This window comes from Cupressus sempervirens, chromosome 2 (assembly GCF_028749045.1).
Source record: "Cupressus sempervirens isolate cs-2001-9-10 chromosome 2, ASM2874904v1, whole genome shotgun sequence".
Taxonomy (NCBI): Eukaryota; Viridiplantae; Streptophyta; class Pinopsida; order Cupressales; family Cupressaceae; genus Cupressus; species Cupressus sempervirens.
Window position 1 is genome coordinate 268,730,183 of NC_143119.1, and position 26,040 is coordinate 268,756,222.

At 33.5% G+C, this 26,040-nt stretch overlaps 1 pseudogene; it reads left to right on the plus strand.

Annotated features, from left to right (window-relative positions):
• The window catches only part of LOC149572090 (ATP-dependent zinc metalloprotease FTSH 2, chloroplastic-like), a 35,007-nt pseudogene extending 10,683 nt beyond the window's left edge, over positions 1-24,324 (plus strand).
• Positions 24,325-26,040: the final 1,716 nt, after the last annotated feature.

Sequence of the window (26,040 nt, forward strand, 5' to 3'; positions counted from 1 at the left end):
GTGTATAGTTTAGGAGTAGTTGTTTTTGCTTTCAATAAAGTTGTTCAATAAAGAAGATTTTTCTGTTAGGTGTGTGGTCTACTTCTTCCATAGATCTGAATCCTTGCCATGCCTACAAGGGACATACTTCCCTAGATAGAGCCAGTATTGTGACTCAAAATTGAATCCCTGATTTTGAGTACCATTGAAAAATCAAGCCCTATAAGCACTTTTTAATGCATGCATACTTGGATGTACTTGTGAGGCCTAAGAGGTGTTTAATGTTTCTAAAACCATGAATTTAGTATGCTTATGTATTCCATGAAGATAAATTTCCATTCTGAGCCATTCCGTGAAGTCTCGTTTTGAGCAATGTCCAATTCTGCATTTTTGCTTATATCAAACAATAACAAGAGGCTGTGTTTGCAATTGAATATCTTGCACCCAATAATGTTTCATGAGTTACTACTTTGGGAGTGTTTAGTGTCCATACCAAAGAACCTATGTTTCAGATTTTGAGTCATTTTGAATCCATTTGTCTAGGTTTTCAATCCCTCAAAGTTGGTCATTTATTGTTGTCATGTTGATGTGAATTGTTCAGAATTATGGGAGGCCCTATTTGACTTATTATAAATTTGACCTAGTTAACTAAAATGAGGAAATTCCTTTTGCATTACATTTTAGAGGTAAGAGACTTGCTACATTTCAATTTTGAGCTTATGAAAAATCCATTTGATTAGTTTTCAAACGTGATTCCAAATTCAATTTCTAACTTTTTATTGGTGTCAAGAAAGGAAAATTTGTTAGTACCCCTATTCATGATGTCATAACTTTGAATTCATGATAGATAAGATTGAATGGATTGTACCAATGTGTTATCCTCTTTAAATACTTTGAGTGTGCCAAGTTTGCAAGTCTTGACGAGTCCATTTGCACACTTTCTTAGGGCCATTCCATTTGCAAAAAATTCTATTATGCCATTGTTTCCAGTCTTGAAATCCTGAGTAACCTACTTTGACAATTTTCCAAATGTGTCCTATTATTCATCATGAGCCCTAATTGCAGATTTATACTATCCTCATGACAGTGAACCAAAAACCCAATTTTTATTTCCCCAAGTGTGAGTTTTCCTTATTCTCAGAGCTGAAACTAAATGTGATTTATTGTTTTCTGACATGTTTTCTTGCAGGCAATTCTGAAAAGAAAACTTTGATAGTTAATATATTTTGATTGAAAATTCATCATGAGATGAGATTGGATAGGGTAAGAGTGTGTGGAATAGAAAATTAGTATGTCTAATTTTAGAGCCTGGTTAGGTGTTGGTGTCAGTTTTTAAGGCTAGATAAAGGACCTCTTGGCATGAAACTAATAGTTTTTAGGAGAAGTTAGAAAATGAGTTTTAATGGATGGTTCAGTGGTTGTATGGTTTTTAGTCAATTGTAGATGTTTGGTAGGCTACTCTAAGGATTCAATTGATTGAAAACATTTTTTTTTGTCGGACCCGCTTTGGGGCCCTACTAAATTGTATTAGACTGATAAGGTATATTAGGGATTAAAAATCTTCTAAAAGAGAGTTATAATGATTGTAATTATTAAAATTTTAATATGGGACCACATCACCCTCTAGAAGGAATCTTAAAGGATTAATATGATGGATTGGTGGCAAGTTGTTCTATATCATGCAAAGGAAAGTATCACTTGGATTTGATAGCCAAATATGGAGCATTTCCATTGATTGTCTGAAGAATCTCAGCCCAGTGATAGATGCTAGATGGATTTGAGCCATTTCATGAAGTTCTTTTTGTAAAGGGGAGGCTGTGGATCTTTCCCTCTATATAAGAATAAGAATTCTTTATCCCTTGGTAAACTTAACAAAATAAAAAAATTACATAGCAATGACACTACCATTGACAGGGCAAAAAGATTCCATTTATTTCCACCTTTCCATGCATTGTCTAAAAAGAAACGTACCTCATTTGGATATACATAGAAGGAGAAGCTCTAAAAAAGCTTGGAGGACAGGAAGTTCATGTAGATAACTCAAAATTTATAGCTATTGATGTTCAGATTTTTTATCATAAGCTGCGAGAAAGCTGGCTACTACTATGTATGGGTCTGGCCCCTTTCAATAGTAAGGTGGCTTGATCATGTTAGAAGGTCTAAAGTTCACTTCTGAAGAAAATACTTTTCATCTCGATGAATAACCTCATAATCTAGGGCTCAATCTCTCAAATCATAGTCTTAATCACGATAATCCTTTTCAGACTCTGCTGAGTCATGCTCACGAGCATCGCATAGAGAAATCACATAAGAGCCCCTACATTGAAAATGATAGAGAGAAAAAACATAAAAGTAGGAGGAAGCTACTGGAAGGGAATGGAGAGGCCACTGTAGGGGATCAAAAAATCTCCCACATTAGAAAGTGAGGAAGTAGAGAAAGTAAATTTCAGTGACAGGGAGCAAGAGAAAGGCCTAGTGAAAGAGAATTTTGTTATGAGAGGCCTTCAAAATAGATGCAAAAAATGAAGTGGGATTTGAATTCATCTTGTGGGCATGCAATTCACCCATAGTTTTCAAGCAAGGTTTTTATAGCTCCATATGTGTACATACCCAATTGCCAACAGATCAATTCTCCATTGGAGAATTACATAACAAGCTTGTTGAAGCTAAAGGACAAATATAACTACACTAATAACAACAATAACTACACTAACTCTAAGGGGTTTCCAAGCATGCCCACCACTAATGGCAAGGTCCCTGTGGAGAGCTACATTTCAAATATTTCTAACACTCCATTCACCCCATCCAAAATGGGAGGCACCATTAGATGAAGCTACGTGAGGAGTTGAAGCTGTGACATGAAGAGAGAAAGCCCCACATTGATGGCAGGAGCCTTGCCACCCTCTCTAGAAAGGAGACACCAACTTGAGAATGTAGCAACCTACATTAAGGAGGGAGGAGATTTTAAATTTGGATCCACCCACCATCCATAACACCAGTATACATAGCAGTCAATGATAGAATGTTTGAAACATAGGGATGAGTAGGGGCAAAGATAATGAAAAACTTTATCCCACATGCATACATGAGAGGATTTTACTAATGTTTAAATAATATTCAACTCAATAGATAAAGTGTCTTAAAGACACAAAGGATTTTGGAAGCCCAGACTTGTGTGTAGGTCCCAGCTAGCTGGATTTAGAGGGAGACAAATTTTGAATAAACATGCTAACATCATTAGTTGACTGGAGCCTTCAAGAAAAACTAGAGAGAGACACATGGCATCCAAGTACCAATCGCATAGTGATGTGGCAACCAGATTCCAAATGCACTAGATCATGCCATGTGGCAAATCTAATGGTGGTTGCTATTTTGCTAAGGTGAAGTTGTAAGGAAGTTAGTCATATGACATGGTGACCAACCAGGCAGCAGTGACATGTCAGACTAACATGGACAGTGAATTGGTGCCAGTTAGCAGTGAGGTGAAAAAATAAGAAATTGACATGTGGCAGAGGCTTCAGATGTAGTGCACTTCTCAAGGTGCTGACATGGTAGAAAATGACACGTGTCACAAGGTCATTATGTTTTGATGACATCAAAAAATGCTGACTAGGATAACAACATAGCGACCAATGATGTGGCAAAATAGGTGGCCAATAAGATGGTGCCATGTGGCACCCAGATGGAGGTTGTTAGGTGACTATGTAGGAAATGATCCAATCTGGTGATGACATGTGTCAAGGTTGGTCAAGCCAGGTTTGACCCAAATTGAAAAGTGAGGGACAGGTTTTAAAAATAATATTTTTAAAAATGTTCTCCCAAAAATCACATGTAGGGTAAAAAATTTAAATAAGATTTGAATTTAAAGCTATAGTTTTAACTTTTGAAAAAGTTAAATATTTGCCCAAGTGCAATTTTTGAAGCCTAGCAGGAGTCTAATTTTTAAATCAAGATTCTCGGAGTCCCCAATAAGAGAATATAGGCATATTGTATATTTCCAAAATTGGGAGAAGATGAACTTTTTGATTTTAGTGTTTGTTTTTGCATAGGAAGTCACTGGTTCAAGTTATAGGCATAAATGTGAAATTTGGGCCTTCTCAGTGAAATTGGTGAAAATTGAAAATATAGTTACATGCTTCGTAAAAACACATTGTAAAAGGTTTGTTGAATTAATTTTGAGGATATTATGCCATTCTAGTATGATTTGGATCCAATTTTTAGTTGTAAGGAATGTTTCATTTTTGTAGCTGTGATGACTTTCGGGATTGAAGTTGGAGTCACGATGGAAGAATCAGATCTTTTGTGGAATGGAAGAGGAAATGAAAATATCTCTAGGTTAGGTTTGAATTATTCCATCCTATATATGTATTTTCTCTCTTTCATTTAGGGTTGGAAAAAGTTGGAAAAAGTTAGGAGTTGGAAATTGAAGTAAAAATGGCTTCATGAAATTGATGAAGTCTGAATGGAAAGTATCTGGGATGTGTTAGTTCTAGACCATGAAGCTATGCTTTGGATGTGATACCCCTTCCCATCCCATCAATATTTCATTCCCAACATTTTCTCTCTTGTATGACAACATATGTTTATTGTATAGTCTAGTTTATTAGGTATCTTTGAGTCAATTTCATGCATTTTTCATGTATTATTTCAAGGAAATCAATACAACGAACAATAGATGTTGAGTTTAATTTTAAATTTTGGTTTGCTTTATCAGTGATTTGCAATGTTTTATGATCTTTGAACAAAGAGTCTAGATAATAGTTGTAGTCCCTTAAGGTTGTATGCTATTTCATTGTTGATTATAATTCAATGAGTTATGTAAATGGTTCAGGGAAATCAACAGGGTTCTAGGTTTATTGAGGAGGATATTAGGTAAGAATGAGATTTAGATTGAACATTGATATCCAGTTTATAAGGTAAATGGATAGATCTGGAGTCTTAGCATAGCATATGTGTTTTAGATATCCAAAATGCATGAAAGAGATTTGTGAATTTGCCCAATGGATGAGGCACTAATCAGCTACAAGATCATTAGCTTGTTATCTATAATTTGTTTTCATCTACTTTCCCCACTCACATAAAATCAAATTAAATTCAAATCATCTTTATACTTTATGTTTGAAGATCTAGAATAAAATGCCCTCACTTAGCTTATGAATTGCATTGTCTTGCATTTAACTATTGTAGATCTATGTTATTGCATGAGTTAATAGGAGAAAAAGGGTTTCATTTTCTGTCGATAGGTTCAAAATATATTTTTAATTGGCACTAGTACCATATAAGTAAATTTGAGGTACACCCACCTAGGTTTTGTAGAGCCTAAAGTAGAAGAAGGGTCTAGCCTTGTAGTTGGCCTGGTGTTTAAAAAGGGTGTGTCAAGGATTGGAAGTAGCTTCCCCTAGATGTATTTTGTTCTCATCAGGGTAATTTGGAACCATGTTTTTTTAAAACAACAAAAAAATGGCAACTTTGTTGGGGAGTCTATGAAGAAATTCATTGTTAAAAGTACTGGAATCTCTGGTATAAATAACATTTTCAAAATTTGTGTGATAGAAAAACCTTGAGAATTTTAAAAAGATTCAATACAACAAGAGGAATTTTCTACAATAGTAGGGTTATGAGGTGTTTTCCATTTCTCTACTAAAGATTCATGTCTCCCAGTTGTGGCTTATTACTGATAGTAGTAATTTTGAAAGGATTACAATGATTGTTACATTGAGGTCATTTAAAAGTCTTGATAAGTTGCTATCAAAATTCAGAGTTAATGTCAAGTTCTTTCACTTTGTCAAGAGTGTGAAATTCCCAACTTGTATAAAGTTTTCAAATACCTATTGTAAATTTTGGACCATCTTGTTATGATTTGCAAGTTTGGTAAATCTTTCCTCACTAAGTGAGTGGCAACTCAAAGTCATATCTCTGTACCAATACATTGTTAATGTGAAGGTATTTTGATGGAAACAACAATTGGAATGTAGATTTGAAGAATTTATCTCAAGATTCTTGACAATGGGTGAAAGAGTTGTATGGGATGCGATGCAAAAGTTACTAACTCCAGATGAGATCTGAATATTCTTTTATTTGCAACATTGAAGTAGTTTGCAAGCATCAACATTAAAAGGTATTTTCCACTTTCATGTGATTTCATTTACATGAAAGTAAGATTTACAAAAGTTTCTCTGTCAAGTGGTATTTTTAGCAATAAGTAGGAGATTGGTTTGGTACATTTCAACATACTTTGTGAGAGATAGATTCAGTAAAAGTGTTTTTGCATTTTGAAGTATGTTCAAAGCTTTGAATTGGTAGAAAATTTTAGATCTGCTACAAGTTACAAATTTTGAAAGTAAATATGATGAATGAGTTTTAAGTTTGTGAGAAATGTCAAATTTCCCTTCTCCTGTTATGCGGTCCATGGATAAAATTTGTAGATCTATCTCTACCAAGAGATATATGCCATTAAAATTTAATGGCATTCATGGTTTCCCAAATCCTGTACTGTATAATCTTAGAAATTATTTTCCTAAATTTGGTGGAAGCCATGAAATTTCAGCCAGTCATCATGTTTAGATGTTTAGTGACTTAATGGGTGACTATGAAATTTCTCATAAAGATGTGCATATGAAGTTGTTTGTTTAAACTATAGAAGATGATGCTTGGGATTGGTTTTCCTTTGTGCTAGAATATTCTATTTCATCTTGGGATGAATTACTTTTAGCTTTCATGAAGCAATTTGGGGAAAGAGTAAGCATCTTTGATTATTTTGATAAGTTCTTGAAGATCCAAATCAAGAATGATGAATTAGTTCCTGAATTTAATATTAGATTTGCAAAGGTTTTAAATGATATTACTAAAAAGTGTAAGCCAGATGATCAATTGTGTTTTTTGGTTTATCTTGATGCATTTGATAAAAAGATGAGTTATCTATTGAGAGATAAAGAACTTAAGACTTTACATTAGGAATTCATGATAGGAATAGAGATTGAAAACAATATAAAGTATGGCTTAACTGGGAGTCACTACTCTAGGAATGTTTGCTGAAAAGATGAGGTGTAAAGGACAAATCAATGTCAAAAGGAGTGTTTGATTTTAGATCAACAAATAGGTGAAAGTTATTCATCTCAATATGAGGATTAGGAAGTTGAATGCCATGTTTCAAGTGATGAAGGTAAAGTTTATGATTTGATGTACTATTAAGAAGCATTACGTGAAGACAAAAATGAGAGTTGTTCCTCAAGTCAAGAAGAGGATAGTGGTAGTACATGTTTGTCTTCATGTAAATATGATGCAAATTGGGAAGAAGAAAGCAATGGTGGAAGTGAATACTCTTACAAAAGTAAAGGTATGAATTCTTTTTCTAAATCTAAAAACATAGTTCCATTTCAGAGTTATGTAAATCAGCTTGAGGTTGAAATTTGTGAAGAAGAGTTGTCTACACAATATGAAGACAAAGAGATTAGCTATAAGGATGGATTACCTAATTGTGGAGATGAATATCTTGAAGATATATGTAGTAGTAACCAGTAGTATACAAATGATTTTGAGGTTAATGCATCAGGACCTATTGATAAAATGAAATAAGATTAGTTTTCAAGACATTTGAATTAATTTAATGAAGACAATGAAAATAACATTGATTTATATTCTACATGCTTCATTGATGGAGTGGGTGGTGTGTCTTCATGTGATGATTCTAATTTTTCTTCTTCATATGCTGAAAGTATCCATGAAAGTGATGTTAGAAATGATTTCAAAGTTTTCATGAATCCATTGTATGGTGCAGAGTTTGATGTTGATCAACACATGACTTGTTACAATATCTAAAAAGGAGCTTTGCATGGAGTTGTCAACCCACTTTCTGAAGAGCACATGGAATGTTCAGATTTAATTGAAGATGAATTAAATTGTGATACATTTTCCTATTACTATAAGAGATCATATTTTTCTTCTTTTGGATATGATAGTGATCATGATGATGATGTTGCATCTTCATGATGTGGATAAGAAGGTGTTTGATGAAGTTGTTAATAAAAATCAGAATGCACCTTGTAATGAGTTTTATGATGAATACTCTCATGTGATGACTAATCCATTTGCTGATTTTGAAAGACCATTTGAAGATTTTGGATTAGTTTTAGATTCTAACATTGATGATATTTGTGAGTACAAATCTGATTACTCATGTGAATACTCTCTAGTTATGCATATGCATACACAATTTCAAGGTATGTGTGACCTTTTTCCCCATGTTGAATATGAAGCTCTCATATTCAAGATTGATAGTATGCATGATTTAATTCATGAAGAAGATTTTTAGTTTGAGTCTGATGTCTTTGAGCATGCTGATGAGAACTTTCATAATGAGCATGTTGTAGAGAGTAATCATAGTTTTTATATGTGTTATGAAAGTGAAGGTGTAGATTCAATTTTGCTAAATGGTGTGTTTCAAGATGTGTATCTAATTGGTGAGATTGATATAAATAATATTTATAGCTTACCTCATGCACATTCAGATGAAAATCATATTTATGATAGAGGTAAAAAAATTTGTTGAAGTTCTGTGGCTCAAGGCCATCATGTGTACAGTTTAGGAGTAGTCATTTTTTCTTTCAATAAAGTTGTTCAAGAGAGAAATTTTTGCTATTAGGTGTGTGGTATGCTTCTTCTAGAGATCCAAATTCTTTCCATGCCTACAAGCGACATGCATCTCTAGATAGAGCCACTATTGGGACTCAAAATTAAAGCCCTTATTTTGAGTACCATTGAAAAATCAAGCCCTATAGACCCTGATGTATTTGTGAGTCCTAAGAGGTGTTTAATGTTTATAACACTATTATGCTTATGTGTTCCATGAAGATAAATTTCCATTCTGAGCCATTTCGTGAAGTCTTATTTTGAGGAATGTCCAATTCTGCATTTTTGTTCAAGTGTTAAATAGTGACAAGAGGCTATGTTTGCAATTGAATATCATGCACCCAGTAATGTTTCATGAGTAACCACTTTGGGAGTGTTTAGTGTCCATACTAGAGAACTTATTTTCAGATTTTGAGTCATTTCAAATCCATTTGAATAGGTTTTGAATCCCTCAAAGTTGGTCATTTATTGTTGTCATGCTGATGTGAATTGTTTAGAATTCTGGGAGGCCCTATTTGACTTAGTATAACTTTGACCTAGTTGACCAAAATGAAAAAATTACTTTTGGATTACATTTTGGAGGTCAAGGAATTACTACATTTCAATTTTGAGCTTATGAAAAATCCATTTGATTAGTTTTGAAATGCGATTCCAAATGCAATTTCTAACTTTTTACTGGTGTCAAGAAAGGTAGATTGGTTAGTACCCCTGTTTGTGATGTCATAACTTTGAATATGTGATAGGTGAGATCGAATTGATTGTACCATTATGTTGTTCTCTTTAAATACTTTGAGTGTGCCAAGTTTGCAAGTCTTGACTAATCCATCTCCACACTTTCCCAAGTCCATTCCATTTGCAAAAAATGGTTTTATGACATTGTTTCTAGTCTTCAAATTCTGAGTAGCCTACTTTGACCATTTTCCAAATGCATCCTATTATTCATCATGAGCCCTAATTACATATTTATACTATCCTCATGATAATGAACTAACACCCAAATTTTTGTTTCCCCAAGTGTCAGTTGTACTTGTTTTCAGAGCTTAATTTGAACACAATTTATTATTTTTTGACATGTTTTCTTGCAAGAAATTTTGAAAAGGAAACTTTGAAAGTTAATATCTTTTGACTGAGAATTCATCATGATACAAGATTGGACAGGGTAAGAGTGTGGAGAACTGAAAATCAATATGTCTAATTTCAGAGCTTGGTCAGGTGTTGGTGTCAGTTTTAAGGCTAGTCAAAGGACCTCTTGGCATGAAATTGATAGTTTTTAGGAGAAGTTAGAAAATAAGTTTTAATGGATGGTTCAGTGGTCATATGATTTTTAGTCAATTGTAGATGTTCGATAGGCCACTTTGAGGATTCAGTTGTTTGAAAATGAATTTTTTTTTGTCGGACCCACTTTGGAGCCTGACTAAATTGTATCAGACTAATAAGGTATATTGGGGATTAAAATCCTTCTAAATGAGAGGGTTATAATGATTGTAATCATTACAATTTAATATGGGACCACATCACCCTCTAGGAGGAGTCTTAAAGGATTACTATGATGGATTGGTGGCAAGTTGTTCTATATCATGCAAAGGAAAGTATCACTTGGATTTGATAGCCAAATATGGAGTATTTTTAGTGATTGTCCCAAGAATCTCAACCCTACAGTAGATGCTAAATGTATTTGAGCCATTTCATGGAGTTCTTTTTGTGAAGGGGAGGATGTGGATCTATCTCTCTATATAAGAATAAGAATTTTTTATCCCTTGATAAACTTAACAAAATAAAGAAATTACATAGCAATGACATTGCCATTGATAGGGAAAAAAGACTCCATTTATTTCCAACTCGCCAAGCATTGTATAAAAAGAAATGTACCTCATTTGGATACATGCAAAAGGAGAAGCTCTAAAAAATCTTGGAGCATAGGAAGTTCATGTAGATAACTCAAAATTTACAGTTGTTGATGTTCAAATTTTTGATCATAAGCTATGAGAAAGCTAGCTACTACTATATATGGGTTTGGCCCCTTTCAATAGTAAGGTGGTTTGATCATGGAAAAATGTCTAAAGTTCACTTATGAAGAACATACTTTTCATCTTGATCACTAACCTCATAATCTGGGGCTGAATCTCTCAAATCATAGTCTCAATCATGATAATCCTTTTCAAAATCTACTGAATCATGCTCATGAGCATCACATAGAGAAATCACATAAGAGCCCCCATATTGAAAATGGGAGAGAGCACAATCATAAAAGTAGGAGGAAGCCATTGGAGGGGAATGGATAGGTGACAATAGGGGATAAAAAATGCTTCCACGTTGGAAAGTGAGGAGGTAGAGAAAGTGAATATCAACGACATGGAGCAAGGGTAAGGCCTAGTGAAAGAGCATTTTGTTATGAGATGCCTTCAAAATAGACTCAAACAATGAAGTGGGATTCGAATTCATCTCATGGGCATGCAACTCACCCATAGTTTCCAAGCAAGGTTTCTATAGCTCCATATGTCTACATACCCAATTGCCAACTCTAATGGGATATCAGAGTTGATATCTAATTTTCATGAAAGGATATCAAGTAAGAATGAGATTTAGATTGAAAATTGATATCCAACTTACAAGGTAAATGGATAGATCTAGAGTCTTAGCATAGCATATGTGTTTTAGATATCCAAAATGCATGAAAGAGATTTGTGAAATTGCCCAATGGATCAGGCACTAATCAACTACAGGATCATTAGCTTTTTATTTATACTTGGTTTTCATCTACTTTCCCCACTCACATAAAATCAAATCAAATTCAAATTATCTTTATATTTTATGTTTGAAGAGCTAGAATAGAATACCCTCACTCAACTTATGAATTGCATTGTCTTGCATTTAGCTATTGTAGATCTATGTTATTTCATGAGTCAACAAAATAAATAAGGTTTTCATCTATTTTTGATAGGTTTAGATTATATGTTTAATTGCTCTAGTACCATACAAATGAATTTGAGGTACACCCACCTAGGTTTTGTAGAGCTTGAAGTAGAAGAAGGGTCTTGCCTTATAGTTGGCTTAGTGTTTGAAAGGGTATGTTAAGGATGGGAAGTAGCTACCCCTAGATGTATTTTGTTCTCATTGCAGTAATTTGGAATTGTATTGTTTCAAAACACCATGCTGACCTAACTCAGTAGACACTAACTCAGAAATGATTTTCTGTGTTAACTAACTAAAACTTGGTTAACACTGCATATTCATATATATCCTTTGTTAATTAAGTGAGCTTAGTTAGCACTAGTTCAATCCAACTTTTTCTTCATTAACTATGTGAGCTCGGTTAACACTCATCTTTTGTAGGCTTTCCTTTGACACCTGAGTGAACTTGGTAGATAATGTCTTCTGAACTAGGCAAATATAAGAACACTTGATAGATATAGAAAACTGTCTTCACTACCCTTGTGAGCTCAACATACAGTGACTGATAATGATATGAAATTTGTGTAACATCAAAGACAATACACAGTTAATCAATTGTATGCAACAATCTCCCTCTTTAGCATTGATGGCAACACAACATGTCATAACATAATGAAATTTTGGAACAAGAATAAAGTAAGGAACATATCCTTAGTTTCATTCTAAGAACTCCTTCTATTAGTGTGACCTTTCTCAGCCTTTAGTTTCTCCCTTTGTTAGAAAAACTTATGTCTACAATAACTTCTTGCCAAGTTCATTCTCCCTCTTTGACATCTCTTTATAAAGTTTCTATGATAGCAAACTTCCTCTTACATCGAACTTCTCCCTCTTAGAGAGATTTCTTATGAGATATGATAGTTATGATAGAATAGCTTCTCCCTCTTTGAAAAACATATCAAAGACAACAATTCTGTTAAAATCAATGTACCTTAAGTATCGATTCATTTGCAATATGTTCTTGTCAATTCTACACTAACTAATTGATCTTCAACTTGCTCTGGTTGATGCATCACTTAACTTTATTTAGTGAGATTTAGATAGGGGAATGACCCCTATCTTACCTCTTAGATACAAAAATTCATCTTTAGGTATTGGCTTCATGATTATGTCCACAATCTATTCTTTTGTGTTCACATATTCCAATCTGACTTCTTTGTCTTGCACCAATTCTCATTAGAAGTGATATTTTATAGCAATGTTCTTTTTTTTGGAATGCATCACTAGGTTCTTTGATATATTGATTGCAATGGTGTTATCACATTATATGACTACTAGATCTTTGATTTCTATCTTCATACTTGACAATAGTTTCTTGAACCAAATAATGTTTGAACAATTAACTACTGCAACCACATATTTTTCCTCAATTGTGGATTAAGATGTACAATTTTTCTTCTTGCTTTTCTAAGGCACTAGTCTTTTACCAAGAAAGAATGCTCCACCACTAGTGCTTTTCTTGTCATCAATACTTCCTACCCAATCACCATCAGTAAACACCTTCAAGTCTAAATTTCCTCCAAGTTTGTGCCATAAGCCATAGTCTTCAATACCTTTTAGATATCTCATGATTCTCTTGATTGCCATCATATGATTTTCTCTGGGATTTGCTAAGAATCTTGCCACCATACCAACTGTTAATGCAATATTACACCTTATATGCACTACACATTGTAATTTTCCAATCATTGATCTATAAGTGGTCTAATCTACCTCTTTGGAGTCATCATTCTTAGAAAGATTATGTCCTATAGACATAGGGCTTCCAACTAGTCTTGAATCTTCCATTCCAAACTTCTACAACCCAACAACGAATTTTATCTCACCAAAAATGGACATCTCAAATTCTTTACTCATTTCTTCTGAAAATGCTTTACATAAGTCATCATTTCCTATGAATAAAGTATCATCAACAAATATTTCTACCAATACAATCTTCTTGTTTGGTCCTTTTTTGATATACAGGCTACTGTTATCGTTTGTTCTTTGAAAACCAATCTGTACCAAATAGTTATGTAGTCTTTCATACCAAGCTCTGGGAGCTTTCTTAAGACCATATAATGCTTTGTGTAATTTCAAACCATGTCTCTTTTACTAGGATCTACAAAACCTTTTGGTTGTTCAATGTAGACTTCCTCATCAATAATTCCATTCAAGAATGCAGATTTAACATACATTTGATACACTTTAAATCCTCTATGTGTTGCATATGCTAGTAAGTTTCTAACACCTTCTAATCTTGCAATAGGAGCAAAAGTTTCACCACAATCAATACCTTCTTCTTGACAATAGCTTTTACATACCAATCTTGCTTTGTTTCTGAAAACTTCTCTATCTTCATTCGGCTTATTTCTAAACACCCACTTTGTGCCAATTACATTTTTATCCTTGGGTCTAGGAACAAGAGTCCAAGTTTTGTTCTTCTCAATCTATTCTATTTCTTCATTCATTGCTTCAACCCAACTTTCATTATCCAATGCATATTTAACATTTCTAGGATCAAATTAAGTGAGTAAACATGTACCTTTTAATGTTTTCCTTGTCATTGTTCCATCAAATTTGTCTCCAATGATCTAATTAGGTGCATGATGTCTTCCAACATATCTTGCTAACACAAGTTCTTTGGATTTGGAATGAGTTCCACTATTTTCATCATGAACTTTAGTATCAAGCTTAGGTCCCACTATTTATGACTCAGGTCCATCAGACTTGGTTTGAACTAGCTTAGTAGCTTCTGATTGTGACTCAGGTCCTTTAGACTATGACTCAGGTTACACTATCTACAACTTGGTAACTTTTGGTGATTTTGGGGACTCGGGGGGTGTGTTGGCACTCAAAATTATAGCCCAAATTTTGAGCACTTTTGAGAAAATTAAGCCCTATGAGCGCTTTTAATGAGATTGTACCTGGCTGTATCTTTGAGCCCCAAGAGGTGTTTAATGTTTCTAACACCTTCCCTTTAGTGCATCTACATGTTCCATGAAGTTAAATTGACATTCTGAGCCATTTTTTGAAGTCCCATTTTGAGAAATTGCCAAATTTGCTTTTTACCCTAAGTGTCAAACAACGACAGGAGGCTATGTTTGCAAGTGAATATCTCGCACCCAAAAATGTTTCATGACTCACCACTTTGGGAGTGTCTAGTGTCCTTACTTGAGAGCCTATTTTTTAGATTTCAAGTCATCTTCAATCTATTTGACTAGGTTTCGAATCCCTTAAAGTTGGTCAGTTATCAATGCCATGCTGATATGAAATGTTCATAATTTTGGGAAGCCCTGTTTGAGTTGCTATAATTTTGACACAGTTGACCAAAATGCTAAAATTCTTTTTGTGTTGCATTATATACATCAAAGACTTTTTATGTTTCAAGTTTTAGCTCATGATGAATCCGTTTGATCAGTTTTCAAACACAATTCCAAACACAATTTCTATCTTTTTACCAGTGTCAACATTTGTAGATTTGTCAGTATCCCTGTTTGTGATGTTATAACTCCTAATCTATGATTGCCTAGATCAAATGGTTTGTACCAATGTGTTGTGCTCTAAAAATACCTTAAGTGTTCTCAATTTCAAGTCTTGACGAATCCATTTGCACACTTTTCCAAGTCCATTACATTTGCAAAAATCGCTTTTTTGCTAGTGTTTCTAGTTTGCAAAATCCAAGTAGCCCACTTTGACCGACCACCATTTATCCCTAGTTATTTTTCATGAGCCCAAATCACAGATCCATACTCTCCTCATGATAGTGAACTAATGCCCCAGTTTTTGCCTTCCCAAGTGTCAGTTTACCCAATTTCTGAAGCTGATTCTGAACCCAATTTAGTGTCATCTAACATGTTTTCTTGCAGGAAGTTCTGAGAGGTCAACTTGGACAGCAAATATCTTTTGACCTCAAATTCATCGTGAGATGAAATTCGACAGGGTTGAAGAATGCAGAGCAAAAAATTAGTGGGCTAGTTTGAGGTTTTAGTTGTCCGAAAATGAATTTTTTTTAGTCGAACCCACTTTGGGGTCCAACTAACTGCTCCAGATTGATGGGTCGATCCGAGATCATAAGGGTGTTGCTATCTGATGAAAGATGACTTATTCTCAATTTGCAATTTGTTGAGATTTTAGAAATCCAAACTTTTGATTATTCAAAGAAGGGGATGAATATGTTCATATGTCTTTAAGCATAAAAGAAGGGGAATGCCCACGCCATGAACTCATAATAGCATAAAGAAATACAACTATTGAATTGAACTCAAATCATACACCCCTTTCATCATATGATCAATTAGTTTTCAACCACAAAGATTTTTACAATCTTACCTTGCTTTCATCCATCACAACTTTGACAATCGATCAACAATGAGTCCAGTCGTCAGTGCTAAAAAGGAAGATCATGCCTGTACTATAGTAGACCACGTAATGAAAGAGATCTATATTCACTAATGAAGAGCCATCTAAGGAAGGAAGTTGTGGAAGATTTGAAGAGATGCCTATAAAACAAGGGAGGTGTTTCATTTGAGGAAAGCCACGTTTAAATAGGGGAGTCAAAGAGGATGTTGGAATAGAAATACCAAAGCCAAACATCAATCTGCAGTTCAAAGATCAAACACGTAGTAGTAGAGGGCAATTCAAAAGTGAAGAGTCAGTTAGCAAAGACCCTGAGCATTGGAGAGAAGAAACTAGCATTTGAAGAGAGGAAAGAGCCACGTTTAAACAGACAAGGGAGCATCCTATGCTAAAGAAGTGACGCCTCATAGCTATAGTCTACGATGATGGAGTGCAAGGGGCCAGCAAAAGTGGTAGTAGAGGATCCAAGGGGCCATGTTTTGAATAGGACAATCCTCACACAAGAAGAAGCATTTGGAAAGCCACAGGCATTCACCAATATTTTCAAACTCGCACATAATAAATCTAATACGATCTGTTTGCTCATGAGATTTGGCATGCGTCTTTTCCATTCAACAGAGTAGACTAGAAGAGAAGCTTTAAAAGAAACTCCTACTTACCTTGTTATGACATCACAAAAATTAGAAGAGATCGGCTGAGGGAATCAAAAGATGAATGTGAGCTACCTTCAAAGTGATTCATTGGCCAGGCTTCCAAATCGTAAAATATTTGATTAACCAATTGAAAACATGAGATTTTAATTTGTTCAAAATAAAAGCAACAGGGAACAACACAGCGCATGAAGTAAGCCGCCATAACAGAATGTCAAAGCACAGAGTAGGACAGAGAGGGAAAATTGTGAAAACATTTTGATCCCACATTGGAAGCACGGTGCCTTTCTCTATAGTTTAAATACTAAAAGACATAATAGACTAAGTGTCTTAAGGACGTTGACTTTTGAAAGTTGAGTGCTCATGTGCGTGGGACCCCAAACATGGATGCTCAACTGGCAGCAATCAGGAAGAAATTTTGGAACTAAATATATGCGCGCTGATGTGGCGAGTTCAAAACCAAGTGCATAGGATTCTGACATGTGTATTCATCCAACAGACAATGCAAATTTGCAAAATGAAGATGCAAGACGGTTGAATAATGCAGGATTGTGGAAATGTGACACGTGGTAGCAAGTCCTGAGTGTGGCAAGGTGGCACTTAATAGTAGTCTCAAGTAGGAATCACTCAGATCGTGACACGTATCATGATCCAATGGTTAGCGCATGCCCTCAAAACCAAGATGCACACCGGTTAAATATTGTGAGTATGCACGATATTGACATGTGGCATCAAGCCAGCTTGGATGATGATGTGGCACTCTGTTCGAGTTGCTGATGTGGTGGTCTAGTGGTAGTGTGTGCAGAGGCTGATGAATCAAGAAGTAACACATGGAAAAAGGTTGGTCAAACTAGTTTGACCTTGAATTTGAAGGGGTGAGGAAAAACAAATAGTTTTAAAATGTTATTTTAAAATTGTTTTTTCAAAAGTGGGTATGCACGTTAGATCATTTTTAAATTTAAAAGGGTCATTTTCCTAAAATTTATACTTTAGAAGTTTTAAATTTTTGAAAATTTAAAATCAAAGTTGCAGATAGACCTAATAGGTCATTTTCAAACTGGCTTTTTGGGGGTTTTTGAGAGGCAAAATATGCGATGTTATATATCACCGAAATCAAGAGAAACTAATTTTTTTGATTATGGAGTTTTTTTTTGTATAGAACACCACTGGTTCATGCTATAGGAGGTTTTCTCTTAGAGATTGATCTACATGTTTTATCAGGTGTTTCAAGTCACCAGTTGTAGAATTCAATGGAAAAACATTATAAAGATATTTATTGACTATTGTACCAGATTATTTTGAGTTTTTGTGATTTTTTGGCTTCAATTTGATAAATTGGCACATATCTGGGTTTATTTGTAGATCTTTGTCTTTTGCTAAGATATTTTGCATTTGGAAAGGCAAAATAGAAATTATATGATTAGCAGTTGAGGGATTTGATTCACCCATGGAAGAGAGAGATTAGAGAGTGTCTTTTTTTTGCTAGGAGAGGGAATTTCAAGTGGACATAGGTCAATCTCACATCAGATCTAGGAATTCACTTCCTCCTATATCTTTCTTTCATTCATTCATTGTAGGGGTTGGAAAATATTGGAAAGTTTCTCTGGAATGAAGGCATTTAGTAGAATTGGCCCTGGAATTAATGAACTTTGAATGGAAGATCTGGGATGTGCTGGTTCCATACCATGAAGCTTTTGCTTTGGCTGTGATACCCCCTTCCCATCCCATCAGCTTCTCATTCCCACCATTTTCTCTCTTGTATGATAGCATTTTCTCATGGTATAGTCTGGTTTATTAGGTTCTTTGTGAGTTAATTTCATGCATTTTTATGTATTGTTTCAAGGAAATCAATACAAGAAACAACAAGTGTTTAGTTTTAGTTTAAATCTTGTTTCCTTTCTTAGTTGAGCTGTGATGTTTTATGGTCTTTGAACAAAAAGCCTAGATCATAAATGCAATCCCTTAAGGCTATATGTTGCTTGTAATTCAAGGAATTATGTAAATGCTTCAAAGATTTAATAGGGTTACAGGTTTATTGAGGAGGATATCAGATAAGAATGAGATTTAAGTTGAACATTGATGTCTATTTACAAGGTGAATGGATAGATCATATATCTAAATATATGAATAAGTATCAGATATCCAAAATTCATGAGGGAGATTCATGAGTTGCCCAATGAATTAGGCACTGATCAGCTACAGGATCATTAGTTTTTTGTCTATACTTGGTTTTCATCTGCTTTCCCCACCCACATAAAATCAAAACAAAATTTAAATCATCTTTACATTTTATGTTGAAGAACCTAAATGTGATGCCCTCACTCAGCTTGTGCATTTCATAGAGTTGTAACTTGCCACTGCACTTCTTTTTTACTGCATAGGTTATTAGGAGAAATAAGGGCTTTTATATGCTTTGAATAGATTCAAGAATATGTTTTGCACTGGTACCATATTAATTGGATCTGAGGTTCACCCACCTAGGTTTTGCAGAGCCTAAAGTGAAGGAGTTATGCCTTATAGTTGGGCCAAGACTACAGTTAGGTGTACCTTTCATAGGAATTTTCTAGCCTTAGATGTATTTGTCTAGTTTCTTGGTCATTTTCAAAAACTTTTAAATTAGGAGCCAACAGGGTGAAGTCTCCTTTCTTTTAGATAGATTTGGTAGAGTATCAGGTTCATAGTTAACAAATCTTATATAATTTTTTGGTTCTTTGTTGCTATCTTCTTCACTCCTTTTTGCAAACTCATTAATTCTAACATGTGCACTTTCTATGATTTTATGAGTAGATAGATTCAAACATTTGTATACTTTACTTCTACAATAATATCCGAGAAATATGCCTTCATCACCTTTTACATCAAACTTTCCTTTTCTAGATTCTTTCAAGATATAACATTTGCTACGAAATACCTTGAAGTAATTTATATTAGGTTTGTAGCCATACCATAGTTCATAAGGAGTTTGTTTTGAGTCTTTCTTCAACTATACTCTATTTAAGGTATGAACTGTAGTGATGATAGCTTCCTTCCAGTATTTGATAGCAACATTCTTTTCTATCATCAATGTCCTTACACAATCCATGATGGATCTGTTCCTTCTTTCGACTATACCATTTTGCTGTGGTATACCAGGTGTTGATACTTGTCTTTTAATTCCTCTTTCAATGTAGAAATTATTGAATTCATTGGGGATGAATTCACCACCTCTATCTAATCTTAACAATTATATCTCTTTCCAGTTTCTTTTCTACTCTTGCCAAATGCCACTTGAATTTTTGAAAAGCTTCAAATTTTTCTTTCAAGAATATTATAATCATCATTCTAGAATAATCATCAACAAAAAGAATGAAAATTTTTCTCCATTGTAACTCTCTATTCTAATAGGTCCACATAAGTCAGTATGCACAATTTCTAAGACTTCTTTAGACTAATAGTTTTTGCTTTTGAAAGTAGTCTTTCCTATCTTACCAATTTGGCAATTCTTGCATAAAGCCATGTTAGGTTTCTTCAAGCTAGGAATACCTCTTACTCTCCTATGTTTTCTTATCTTAACTAGATTATCAAAGTCTACATGACTAGTCTTTTGTGCCATAACCAACTTTCTTCTACTTGATCAACAAAACATGAACATTCACTGAGATCAAGATAAAATAGATTACCTTTTGTTTTCTTGCCTGATCCAACCAGATTTCCTTTACCATCCAGTAGTTTGGCCTTGCCATTCATGAATTCTGCTTTGAATCCAATGTTGTTAAACTATGCCAAACTTACTAGATTATGCTTTAATTCTTCAACCCAATAAGCATTGTCACATACAAGTTCATTATTCAATGATATACTACCTTATCCTTTTATGCAACAAGGTTGATTGTTTCCAAATCTCACACTAACTCCATCATAAGGTTCCATTTTCTCAAATTTTGTTTTATCTCTAGTCATATGATATGAGCAGTGACTATCAATAATTCATGTATCATTTTTGCTAACATGAGAGATAAGTGCCATCTTATCTCCTTCATCATCAGATTCATCCTTTACAACAATATATACCATTTCATCTTCACCATTATCAAAATCTTTAGCCATAAAATAAGATTTCTTACCTTTTTCCTTGAAATTATTGTAGTTCTTGAAATCCCTCTTGCCTTTGTGGTTATTGCTTTTCTTTTCATCTTTCTTTTCACTATTTGGACACCAAGCAACAATTGACCAACTTCTTCACACGAAAAGAAGATCAGAGGAACTTTACCTTTGTACTTTCCTCTACCTTTGGAATACTTTCTTGCAAGTAGGGCTTCAACAATTTCAAGATCACTTTTTGAACTTTCTTCTGATTCTTCTTCTTCACTTCTTGATTGACTAGACTTTGATTTCTTACCCTTTAGCTTCAAATGTAGACTCAATAACTTTTGAACTAGGAACATAGTTTTCAAAGTTATCTAACTCAAAAGTAGTCAATCTTCCAACTAGAGCATCCAAAGATATTTTATTGTTTGGATCACATCTCATCTCTTGAATAGTAGATACTCTAATTGCATAAATAGGAAAATGGGTTCTAAGTACCTTGCGTACAATGATTTTCTCTTCAATGTCTCCTCTAGATGCTTTGATCCTTTCTACTTATTTTGCAATGCTCTCATCTTCTCTCATTTTCATCTAATAAAAATGGCCTTGAAGACTTTTAGCCTTAGCTCTTCTTACATTTTCATCTCCTCCATAGATGTCTTTTAGTTTGATCCACCTATCTTCAATTGATAACGTTGTAGTGGGAGTCTTGTATTTAGTATCAAGATATTTGCACCCTGAATCACTGATGGTAGCTAGATTTAATCTCATGACTCCTTTCCATGCTACAAAATTGTCTCTATTCAACTTTAGAATCTCTCTTCTGTAAGACATCCTAATCTTTAGCTTAGGTCCTTAAAACCTTCCTTGCAAGCACTAAAAGATCTGATACCAATTGTTGAAAATGTGAGAGGAGTAACTGAGAGGGGAGGGGTGAATAAGTTACCACTAAAATAAATCCCATATCCCTTAGATGTTAGTACAAAATAAAACTCTAAGAACTAAATAATGTTGATGCTCAGTAAACACACATAAAATGTTGTAACTCAATAAATATTGAATATGCTCGATAAGTATTAACATGCAAATATTTAGATGCTATCTATGATTATCATTACTTTAACTTGGTTGCAAACACATTAAAGAAAATAGCATGAACACAATGGACACCAAGATTTAATGTGGAAATCCAATTTGGGAAAACCACCAATTACAACTAGTTACTATTTTCACTCTTTTGAAGTGAGCCTTGTTAGGATCCAAACCTATTAAAGGTTACAAAACACACTATTAGGTGTGACTCTATTAGAGGATTTAATCACCCTATTAGGAGTGGCATTGTTCAAGGTCTTTATAAAATTCAAAAAAAATACCACCTTGTTAGAGGATTTATAAATAACTATTAAGCCAACTCTGTTAAGAGATTTAGATAACTACTATAATGGTTAGAGAGTAACAACAAGATCACTTTATTTAAATGCAACTAAATTGCTGATTATCGATCTCAATTTTGGCTTGTAATTGATCCTTCTTGATTGAATATATCTTTTCTACTCCTTAAGGATATTCTACTTATCCTTCAAATTTGTTTCCTTTATTCATCATTAAATCTTCAATATATTCAAACTATATTTTTTGAATCCACAACTTGACCTTATACTTATATCTTTCATATTGTCAAGTTAGATCATATACAACTTAGAATAACTAATATTCATCATCTTAGTTAGCTAGAACCAATAGATAAATCAATTAAGATTAATATTGCAAAAAAAGAAAATCTTTCATTAGCTTACCCAACTTAGTAGACACTAACTCAGAAATGATTTCTTGTGTTAACCAACTAAAACTTGGTTAACACTACATATTCAGATAGATTCTTTGGTAACCAAGTGAGTTTGGTTAGTAATTTTTCCATCCAACTTTTTCTTCATTAACTAAGTGAGCTCAGTTAACACTCATCTTCTACAAACTTTCCTTTGATGTTGAGTGAACTTAGTAGATACTATGTTCTGAACTAGGCAAAAATAGGAATGCTCGATAGACACAAAAAACTATCTTTATTGCTTGAGTGATCTTGAAATACATTGACTAATAATGAAATGAAATTTGTGTAACATCAAAGACAATACATAATTAATCAATTATATCAAACAATATTCTCTAATTTGCATATCTTTTTAGATGAGTAGATTTAAATTTAGTGCTCAATAAAGCACTCTTTATTGAAATCATGAATTTAGATTTTTATGTTCACTTGATCATTCTATAGAAATATATGATTCCTTAAAAATTCAATTATTTCAACAACATTCAAAACTATCAAAAGAGTTGAGAAGTTATAGATAATGATGCTAATGTTGAAAATCATCTGCTTGTCATTTATAGGTCACTATTGATGTTCTTGATATAAATGGTCACAAATCTATTCTTAAGGTTCATGCAAGAAACAAGAAGTTTGGAAAAGATGTCTTAATTGATGTTGTTTCCATGAGAACACCTATATTTAATGGTGTTGAACTTGCAAAGCTCTTGAGTGAAGCAACAATTATTGTTGGAAGGCAAAGCAAACCATATATATCAAGTAAGGAAATAGATAATGCAATAGATAGGATTATTATTGGCATGGAGGGTACATCAATGAATTATGGAAAGAGCAAGAGTTTGGTGGCTTACCCTAAAGTTAGACATGCAATTTGTGTGTAAGTACACAAAAATAAACATCTATTGGTACTTTATTGTATGTTCTTATGTAGACCCTTCATATATGTATGGATCATAAGTTGGAAGTCTAATTTTCAATTAGATATGATATCAATATGTGTTTTAGAGGAAACTAAATCTTATTTTTGTAACTCTTAAAAGGTTAGCACAATGGCCCCTCAGCACGATCTAGTTCAAAATGTTACTCTAGTACCTCGAGAACAAGCATGTGGTCTTACATGGTTTTTTCATAGAGATGATCTATGTCTTACTACCAAGCAGCAAGCATTTGCTTAGATTGTGGGGGATCTTGGTGGTAGAGCTATAGAAGAGGTCATATTTGGTGAGCCTAAGGTCACATCAGTTGTAGCTAATGACTTATAGTAGGAAACACAAATGAAAAAATAAGTATTTTTATCTAAGTGGATATTGTAAAGAAAACCATTATTATGAAATTATATCTATCTATCTATCTAGCTATATATATACATATTTCTTATTCCTAACTTTTGGATTTTTTTTCCCTCATTGCATTGTGATTATGATTTTGTTTCTTATATTTTATGTTTGGCAACATAGGTCAGCACCAATTTTAGCCTTTCTATTTGAAAATTTCTAGAAGTGAGGTGTCAAATGGGAAAACTTAGTATGGTTTTCTATACCTTGTAGATGGTGACAAGGTTTGGAATGTTTGAAATTGGTCTATTGGATTTATTGGACCATGTAGTCCAAAGTGGTGATGTTGGTTTACACATGATGGAAAATATTTCTATGGAAAAGAAGCTAGCATAAGAAATTGATAGGGTTGTAAAAGGCATTTCAGTTAATGTACATGAGGCGGCCAGGAGTCACATCAAGAATAACTAGGAAACAATGGATAATATTATGGAGATCTTATTAGAAAAAAAAAAAACTTTTAGGGGATAAATTTAGGGCCATCCTATCTGAGTTTACAGAGATCCCAATCAGTAGCAAGGATGCACATGATTCTCCTCGACTAGAATTGACTTGATGCATATGGATAAGAAGATTGTATGAATATATTGTAAAGTTATACAACAAAATAGGATGCAAGAACCCTGGTATTTTTTGGATACATAGAGAGATTTTGTGTCTCTAGTTAGACACATGTGCCATTATGCACATTATGTACATAGTTTGTTATAGTAAAAACAAAAAATTTATTATATGCAATTTTTAGAGAGTTGTGGATCCATAATAATTAATAAAGTACAAATATACTCAATGAGACACTCTAGCACTCCATGAAACTTATTTTGTTTAGCTACTTTTCTTCCCAAAGTTGGGGCCTTTCCTAGCTCACAACATTAGTTAGAATTTTTGTAGGCATGAGACTAGGAAAACTTGGGATTAAAGTTGTATTTCCTTGATTATTATGTGGTCATTTCATTGAATCTTTAGACCATTGGTTATCTATTATCTCATTTGTTGTTGGTTATTGCTATTGATTATATATAATGATGGGTTAATTTTCTTTCTTCTTTTCCTCCTTATGGGTCATTGCAAGTTCACTTATTGTTTGAAAATTTTGGTTGGAAATAAATAATTGAATCTTTAAAATGACTCCCTCTTCCTTATCTAAGGTCCCTTTATAATTAAAAAAATTCCATCTTAGATTTGGCTTTCTTGTATAAATATATAAGAATTTGGACCATTTAAATAGGGTTATTAAAGCAACTTGTAAATCTAGTATGGGTGTGGTTATAATTGATTGATATGATAATATTTTCATTTATCATGATATTGACTCAATCTTTTAATTTGTGTTGTTCATGTATAATATTTTCGTTTTCTTTAATGTTTTAGTTCAACTCTAATATCATGTTTTTATTGTATTTTAAAATTTATTGTATTCAATAAATTACTTATTTCATAATTATATTTGGTACTAATTAATGGAAACAAACAAATAAACATCCAAATTAGCTATCAAACAAATGACTAGGCAACTACTAAATATACTACCAATTTGACTACCAAATTAAATACCAAATAAACTACCAAATAAGCCACCAAATAAGTCACCAAATAGGCCATCAAATAAGATATCAAAATAGCCACCAAATAAATTGCCAAATAAACCACCAAATAAACTTCCAAATAAACTACAATTTAATAACAACCAACAACCAAATCAATGTTTAAATCAATGACCAAAATAATGATTAAAATAGTTTAGTCATAAATTTGGTTGTGATATTAACGACCGACGATAAACTACCAATGGTCACGTGATCAAAAGTGGTCATATATTTGTAATTTTTACTAGTTTATTTAGTCATATATTGTTGTTTTTGTACTAGTGAACTTTACTACATTCACCATATTAACCTTCTCATATATAGTTTATGCATAACATAACTTGTAAAATCAAATATTGTAATAAGTAGATCTAACTATCAATCACATCCATGAAGTGTAAACGCGTGACACAAAAGATTTGGTTACCTAGAAACCCTCCCAGGTGAAGGTAAACTTGGGGTGGGGATGACACCCACAAATCTTCACTATTGTAGTAACAATCTTAACTTGTTAGGGTTATAATTTTGATCACTTATGATGATCTACCATGTGAGGGGTCTACCCTACTAAGAGTATTTAATACTATTAGGTCTTACCTTGTTAAATTATTTTACACTTACAATGAAGTAAGAACTCTGTTAGGAGATTTACAAAGGTCTATCAAAACTACTCTATTAAGAGATTT